This window comes from Etheostoma spectabile, chromosome 6, assembly GCF_008692095.1.
Source record: "Etheostoma spectabile isolate EspeVRDwgs_2016 chromosome 6, UIUC_Espe_1.0, whole genome shotgun sequence".
Lineage (NCBI taxonomy): Eukaryota > Metazoa > Chordata > Actinopteri > Perciformes > Percidae > Etheostoma > Etheostoma spectabile.
The window spans coordinates 17,405,369-17,414,826 of NC_045738.1; positions in this window are offsets into that span (position 1 = coordinate 17,405,369).

Below are 9,458 nucleotides of genomic sequence, written 5' to 3' on the forward strand. Positions count from 1 at the left end.
TTTTTTTTTTTCTCTACTCTGGGGCATCTACATTTAATACAGAAATGACTTCAAACATCATCGCTGCTATATTAATCAGTGCAATATTGTCGTCCTGAATGTTATGCTTTGTTTATATTGCTTTTCATTCTGACATTTATGATTGCTGTTGTAATTAGAGCACGTAGGTTATTGGAGCACGTTATGAGACTTGCTGCTTTATCATCTGATATAAATCCTGAATATTTATCCTGCTTCTGTGATGAACAGAAGCATTTTTTAGTGTCAAAGAAAAACTTTGAGCTAAAGTACTATACAGTACTAAAGTGTGTATTTCTAAAACCTGCTTTTTTTTGCCACTGATGGTTACAAGAAACTAAAAAGTGTCTGTTTGTAATGTGAAGCTCTGAAGGAAAACCTGTTGAACTTTAAACGATAGAGAAACTAAATCTCATGTGACATTTCTTTCATCCAATGATTTCTCAGAATTTCAGCGACTGACGCAAAATCAACGTCTACTGAACTGTTACATTAAGGAGGTTTCACAAAGCTTTCAGCAGCCTAACCTTGAAATGTCTCACGGAGTCTGTTCAAATGACAGGCGAGACAATTTCACACGTCTTAACAGTCAATCTATGTGCGCTTTGATTCCCCTTTGTTCGGCAGCTTTGTTTGGTCTTTTCAAACAAGAAAATAAAAATTGTGACTTAAATAAAAAATATATATATATATCACCAAATTATTAATGACTTTGATTCATTAGCTTGGAATTACTGATGAAAAAGAAATGAAGCTGCAACTTGATTTTTGTTTTCAAGTGCATCCCTCACTCTACTTGAAACTATTTATCTTGGTGAAAGCTTTTATCATTTTTTTGCCTTGCCCTATATGTCAAGCCTGTTGGTCTATTTCCCTTTCAGCAAACAAGACAAATCTTTTTAAGTGACACTATTATTTTCAAAAAAACATCTCAAGATGTTATACAATGTCAACCTTTGTGTCAAGATCAATTTAAAAGGTCAGCTCCTTGGTTGTCCTACTTGGACTTTGACTTAGAAGATAAATACCTATCTGAATATTAATTTACATGTAAGGGTTTGACACACCTTTGCTTTTAATTAAGTAAAAATGTCTCTAGTCTAATTCATTAATTGGCACTATTCCACTTTTTAGCTGTGAAATACTGTGGATTTAAAATTGTTTAATGTGTCTCTGCTTATCCGAGGTCAACCAATCGGCTGCTCCTGGATGTTCCCAGAGCCAGACACACAAACAGTGGCGACCGAGTCTTTGCGGTGGCTGCGTCTAATCTCTGGAACAGTTTATCTGTTCTTATGAAAACTGCTCAGTCTACAGAAATCTTTGAGTTGCTGCTGAAGACTCATCCCTTCTAATTGACGTTCCATTGATTTGAGCTTGATACTTTGACTTCATCTTCTGTTGCGCTACGATTCTCTTACTATTCTTATGTTTATTCTTTTATTTTGTTCCCATTGATGCTTGCTTTTGTATTCATGTGTTTTGATATTTGAACCTGTTTAGCACGGTTGTTTTAAATGTGCTTCACATACAAATAAAGTTAGAATTGACATTGACTATATGCTGCGTGTACTTCATGGTACGAGGGAACACTGGAGCAGTGGTTTCCAAACAAAGATTTTGTCTGAGGGGCCCCAATCTGATATGATTTTAGCTTTTAGATTTTATTATTACAGAAAAATTGTGAAACCCATAACCAAAATAGTCGTACATACTGTAATTGTGTTACTTATACGGAATTATAGTAACAATACTTGATTCCTTTTATTTGCTGGAATCCCCTCAAGTGCCCAACTTTGAAAACCCCTTCTTACATATTGTACGAGTTATAACGGGTTGCACTGCAAAAACTAATTTGTAGTTGTTACTAAATATAGTAATTACATAGAGTAACGTCCAGGTGTAAATGTTTTTTGACAGACAGCTTGCTAAACTAACTGACAGACAAAGCCAACATTATCTTACAAATGGTAAGGCTAATTTTAAACTGCATAACTAAAAAAAAACACATATTTCTCAATGGTAAGCACTTATAGACAGAACAAACCAACACATACATTTACAAAGGTTTTTTACATTTACAAAGGTCAGCAGTTAGCAAGGTGATATCTTATTGTCATCCCTAAAACTGTCTTTGATAGACACAAATTTATACATTACAACAGTCTTTACAAGCTGAGACATTTTGTAAGTTTTAATGGTGCAACTTGATTTAGTATATCACTAATTTGAAAAAAGCTAGTAGCTAAGAACTTTATTCAGAAACTAAGGATATTTGAATAGCTGGTGAAACCCAATCCTGTTTCTACAAACTGCATATATCCACACTCCTTATGTTTCTTTAATTCTTTATTTATATTTCTACCATTTGTGCAACTGCAACACAGAGTTTCCCTTCAGGGATCAATAAAGTATTTCTGATTCGAATTCTGATTCTGATTCATACATTTAGGGTGTTCTGTTTCCCTTATGACGTCTCCTCCTCATTCTCTCCTTTATAGTACAAGCAGATACACACATAAAACGACTTTCTTTCTGTTATTTATTTTTCAACTGAATGACCTAAAGTTAATAAAATAGCAATGGGATGTGACACATGAGACTGATTATAACTGCTCCTTGAGATTAAGATGACATTAAAGGCATGTGTTAAAGTGTGTTTGAGAGCTTAACTGACAGATTATTCACCCTATGACCCACAGTCATCTCATTTCCACCTAGACTGTACCTTGTTGCCCACATTTCTGACAGTTACTGACAAAATGGCACCCACTTTACCATGAGACCATGAGAGCCATTCACTCCAGTGAAAGCACAGGGTGGGTCGCTTTCAAAGGAGAGCATGATGAAAATTTACAATACAAAATCATAGGTTGTTTTCTGGTTGAGGCTTTAAAACTAAGATGGCTGCAAGGGTGGCCAAGAAAAGGCTGATATAAAATATCAGCAAATTATTTCAAAGTCCTGTCACAAATGTAATAGTGACAAAAGGCCTCTGCATTCAACAAAACAAATTCAAAACAACAAAAGTTTTTTGTACAAATTAAAGAGATTTAGATTTAATGTTGCATTCAAAGTGAAGTCAAAACACAGTGGAGTCAGGATGATAAAATAGAGTTGACACTGTAAGGCAAAGTCCCTCTGTTTGCCCAAAACTGCATATGGGTTTGTATTCAGTGTGTCCAAAATACTCTGCCAAAAGGGACATTGCCAAAGTAAAACATTAACAAACACTGCCCAATTCACTGCTGTAGCTACAACAGCCATGCAAACAGAAAAACACGACCTAAAAGTTATGAAGAAGAAACTCCTCAGAGCAAAAAAAAACAAAATCCTGTAGAATCTGCAGTGACAGCAGCAACCTTGAGAACCTCCTGAGATCCTCAGGAAGTTCTTCCCACAGAGATTTGGCTGAACTGCTGCTGGATATCAGACTGTGTATTAGTCACTGATCTGTTTAATTACAGTCTGAGTCGCACGCCATCTGTAAGAGCACCTCATCGTCTCTCTGCACTATCCAAACGACTTAAAGAATCCAGAGATGTTGTACTACAAGGACATGCCTAATTGAGTTCTGAGCGCAAAGTGCACTGCAGCATTCTTCGACTTCAGGGATGTGAGCTTGGCCGAGCAGGCAGTTTTTCGAGCGCTTTGTGGTGATATGAATTGATCGGAAATTGTTTGAGATTGTCAATTACACGCTGAACAGGGTTCTGAACAAAGCACGATTACAAATTTGCTTAACTCCTCGGTAGAAATTCGTGCAACAGAGTAGGCCAAAACGAAGAAGGTAAAAAAAACACAACCAAACATGTAACAATATTGTTTCAGGAGGCATGAAAACACACATTTAGCAAATGGATTTGGAGGGAGTGGGATGAGGCGGGAGGGCTAAATCTGTCTTGTTCATTTGTGACGGACTTGGCGTGAAGCAGTGACTTGAGCTTGGATAAAGAAAAGACACTTGCAGCAGAATTCTGCCAGTCAATTGGTTCTCCGGTCGGATCCCCCCCCACCCCCCCCCCTCCCTGCCACTGCTACCACCAACCACCACCACCACCACCGCCACCACTCCATCACACACACCCACACACCCCCTTACCTTCCAACACACTGCCGAACCTGGTGCTCCACACAGTCACCCATTAATCCCTGTATGTCGGATCCCAGCCAGGTAATTACTGTTTAAAAATATTTCATCCCATTCTTTCCTCCTAAAAAAAGAGACAAATGGAAACAAAGGGAACACAGTTCTGAACAACGACAAAGAGGTGCTTTAAATGCATTCTCTTTTCTCCGGTGAAACGGTGGCTTTGTTTTGCACACAGTACAAGGTGTCTGAAACCAAATCTGCAGCTATTTCATATTTAAATGCAGCTGTCACGCTCTAGTTTTTACACCCGGTTTGGAAAGTTGGTAACGCTGCTTCTTTCAGAGAGAGAGAGAGAGAAAAAAAAAGCTTCTGTTTGTGGTGCAATAAAACCTGTTTGTTGGTTCACTGCCAGGCAACTTCCAAACTAAATCATTTGAAGAAGGATGTAATTATCAAATATTTCACTCAGTTGGAAATTTGCAGACCAGTCCATCCTCATATGGACTGATATGTAAACACTAATTCAACATTTTATTAAGTCACACTGAAGACCGATTTTAAAGCTTTATTCCTTCCATGACCTCAGCCTATCACAACTGCCGAGTCCCCGTACAAGCAACGATGTGACTGTTTGTTTAGATATAAGTGAAGCTGACTGATAATATCATAACAAAGATGGCTAACAAGCTGATGATTTGCGTTGAGGTCTATTTTATATAATCCAATCAGGGTAATCTACAGCATCTGACCCAGGGGCGATTGTAGTATCAGACCTTTAGGGGGGCCGTGCCCCTAATGAGAATGTGACACGGATACAAAGCCTTGCAAAAGTTTTAATCCCCCCCCACAAACACACACATACACACACACACTTTCAATTTGGGTTCTAATCTGCGCCATGAAACTACCTATGATAAACTTCACAACCACACTCCTGCTCTCTCTCCGACAGAATAGATAGAGCGAAACTCAGCCAAAGGCGGGAGTCTGGCACAAATTGGCCAACACTAGGTTTCTGTTAACCCTTTATTGACTGGGTTACCGGTGCACAGCATTGGCAACAGGACATTAAACCTGTGGCCAGCCCTGTGAACCTGTAATTGTTTATCCTCCGTCACTAACAGACAAGTTCACAAATTAAAACTAGAAACATCCGAATTGATTGATTTTATTATTGTTGTTTTTAGGGGGACTGAGATTAAATTTAGGGGTGCTTGAGCCCCCTAAAAAGGGTCTAATGTCCCATGATCTAACCTGTCATATGAGACTTAAAACATCTGATTCTGGTGTTAAAGTGTGAAACATGTGAAATACATCTACACAAGGCAAGTCAAATTGTATGCATTCATTTCTATTCTCTTACAGTACATGGGGTCAAATCCATTAAGAGTGAAGACACGGTAAAAAACTTGAACTTTGAAGCCACTATGTGCAGAATTTTTTTTTAATTTTGATGCCAATTGTTAATATTCATGGAAAAGTATACAATTGATCATTCAGTGAGTCCCGCCCACTTAGTTACTGTTGCTACTAACAGTAGCAACAGTAGCTAGGTAGCTAGGTAGCTAGGCAGTTTACAACGATACCTGTGGCAGATTCGCTATCGACATTCACAGTAATTTTTTTAAAAACAATGGGTCCTTGATTTCACAAAATGAATGTAGCACGCTTCTCATTTCTAGTTGACAAATGTCAGTTTTGAAGGCTGAAACGACAACTGTTGCTAACAGATTTTATTAGCTACAGCTAGCTAGATAATGACGCTAATGTGAGCTCCATGATGTGGTTATAACGCTGTCTTGCACTTTGTAATGTTTACAGCTGCCTCATTTAAAAAAAAAAAAAAGAATCTAGTAAAAACGGGGTCTTAAATTTGCACCTAATGGCGACATATGATGAAAGCATGTCGAAAGGCTCACAATGCTAGGCTATATTTAAAGAGCTGCTCACATGTTATTTCCCCCAGAGGTTTTGGGACTATTGCTTGTTGTTTGCTGGAATTACTTAGCACATTGTATTTTCACTTTACATTTGCTTTACGTTTTATTGAACTGAAACAATCCATGACAATTTAGGATTTTCTTTTAAGATTTTTTTTTTTAAAGTCCTAGACACTTGACTTTTATGAAAGATAATGTTTTTTGTACTCCCTCTTGGTTCATATTACAGCTTGGTAATACATAGCAACAAAGCAACACATCTGACTAATTCTTTTTTTTTTTTCTTTTACTTTAATATTAACACCTGTCCATCAAAGATCACATTTCCTAAGTTAATTAAGTGCAAAGTGAAAACGGCAATTAGTGAACTTGATGCTGTAATAACATGCAAGGTGACTGTTTCTCATTCCTTGTTCTTTCACAAAAAATAGTAAAATGCTCATGTTGTGACATTATGTCCCCAAGAATAGAAACAGAGGTGGGGGTCGGGGTGAGAATTCGATACGCTGGCAGTGGCATGAGTACATGCCGCTGGGTGGGTGTAGTGAAAGAAGTGAAAGATGGGGGGCGTCCACCCTTCTGTCATCATATGAACTTGCAAACAGACAGCATGTTAATGCTTCTGTTTTACTTGGAACAGCTCATTCTTCTTCAGGAAAATGTGGGAAAACAGCATCTACAAGTAGTTACATTTCCTGAATTGTACTTAAAAGAATAATGGGTTTCCTGTTATGGATTTTGGATTAATGTTGATGCTCACGTAGGGTCATGCAACTGACAAAAGCACTGGTTAAAAGGTACAATCCGTAAAGCACACCTAATCACAAAGGGTCACCCCACCACTAGTCTCACACTGAAAATTGGGGACATCAGGCTGAATTTCTAGCAACACCTGAACAATCCCGGGAATGAAATATCGTCGATATAAACTCCCCTGCCACTAAAGAAAATACAACACATGGTTGGAAACTGCTGTCACTCTCAATTTAATGGACTAATTGATATTTTAATACAAAGACACGTTCATTTAAAAGTTGTTTTTTCTGACGTCCATTTTGGAACATGTGCCAGTTAATATGAATTGATTATGGTGAATTTATTATTGTGTTGATAGAAAGTGACTTGTGTGTGGGTTTAAAATGAAATTTAAAATGTGAAAGCTGTTTCTTTCTTCATTTTCTGTTTTATTTTTTCGGTATTTTTACCTTCTGTCAAGCCTAACACAGTCACCTGGAAACCTTTTGGTAAAAACTCGACATTTACAGATCAGTGAGTCTACTCAGACAGAGAAGATGCTTTAATGATTGTAATCAGCTTTTTTGGAAACACTGTAATGAGTAAAATCTTAATTAGTTGAGAAACACACAAACAGTCTCGAAATGTGAAAAGTTCTAATGAACGTGTTTCAACATACATCAAATTTATGTGGTCAAAATAAAATGACACACTGGTCCTTCAAATTAAAAATCTCAGACAGTAAATGTATCTGTTTGTCTTTTTTTGCACCACAGCAGCCATGCACTTTGTGTTATAAAGTATGTATGGCTTCTTTGAAATGATTGTATTATAACAAAGGAGAGAATGTTGCTTGCTGGGGATTAATGGGCAGTATAAGTCTAACACAACATCCCAGCTGTTGGCTAAAATAATAACCTGTAAGCATTTCAACATACTACCGATATTGTACAGGTTTCATCACCCTCAGGGTCTCATTGTTTTCCAGGATGGGAAGTAACGAAGTACAAATACTTTGTACTGTACTCAAGTAGATTTTCGATTTTTATTTTACTTTACTCTTTATTTTTGTGGCGACTTTTTACTTCTACTCCTACATTTAACACAAACATCGGTACTTTCTACTCCTTACATTTTATAAAATTGCTCGTTACTTAGTTTTTTACAAGAGGTTGTTGTCATGCCGGAAAATAGCGCGACACGCGCCACACACCCGCGAGCGGGTGCGCGCCGCGTGCCACACGGAGAAAAAAGTGAGAGAAAAGAAAAGAGACCAGCTGTCTGGAGGATAATCAGCTGAGATTGTGGTGTGCGTCTTGAGAACTGTAAGTCATATAACTCATGTTGTCAGTTCACTTAAGCCTGTTAATAGTCAATAGTTCTTCACATTTAAGTAGTTAGCTAGTGATTTTGGTGTTTTCACCTTAATAGCATCAGCACTTCCACCTGCTTTATATCGCATGAGTTTGTTTTTTTTCTGAACTTCAGATACTGTAGTTCAATTGACAAGTGGATGGAAACTTAGCTAGAGAGAAGTCGTCTCCCGTCTGTTTTAACAGACACACCTGGGGCCAAGTTGGAAAACCAGAATCAGCTTTAATCCAGTCCTAATCTATCCTCCTTTCACATCATTTCTCTGGATTATCGTTTTTATTGTTTACGTCACAATACCATATTCAATCTAAATGGTGGGAATATATCTACTGTACGTGCATTTGACGCACGACTAAGACAACCAACAGATTCTGCATTCTGCATTAATTCCCAGCAAATCAATAAGGCTTGATGGTGCTAACGTTAGCACATAGTAGTATGGATGGCGACATAATTGAAAAGAAAACACGAGATCCGCAGACAAACAGCGACATTCCCATCATCCTTGACCTTATCTGAAAGAGTGTTTGAGATAGTAGGCATCAAGAAGTGCCAATGTGCTGGGGAACTTCTTCATTAATGTCTGTTTAGTCATTCATATTTTAATCTTTTTTTTTTTCCAGAAGCCATATTTGAGCCACACATAGATTAATTTAATTTTAAGGAGAAGATTACAAATAGAAACTGGATCTGTGAATTCTCACAGAATCACAACTGAATTCATATCTTGCTAATAGTCAGATCTTATTATGTATGTTTTTAGGCATATTTACAGACATCCATTTAAAATGTAGCCATTGCTATATAAAGACCTTGTTCTCCAGTTCCTCACGTGCTTTATATAACATTTGTGTGCTCCAGGTAGCTTTGCATAAAAAATGGTTGTCATTCGCAAGGCTACTTTTACTTTATACTTTAAGTACATTTTCAAGCCTGTACTTTGTTACTTTTACTTGAGTAAAGAAGTTTAATCGGTACTTCCACTTTACAAGAGTATTTTTGACACAGTATCTGTACTTCTACTTAAGTACGGAAAGTGAGTACTTCCACTCTGTTGTTTTCAACGCATAAAAGACTAAGCAAGCCTTCATGTGAAAACGTGCATAATTAATATTGCCTGCATTCTGGTCATTTTTCTTCACAGTGTATTTCCAATACAAAACAGACTGGATATGAAGAATATGGACAAAAGAGACATCTTATGGCATATGGCAGGGTCAAATGGAGAAGGAAAATCTTGTCATTCAGCGGCAGAAATCTATTACCTTGCATACATACGGATTTATGACAACAACTGG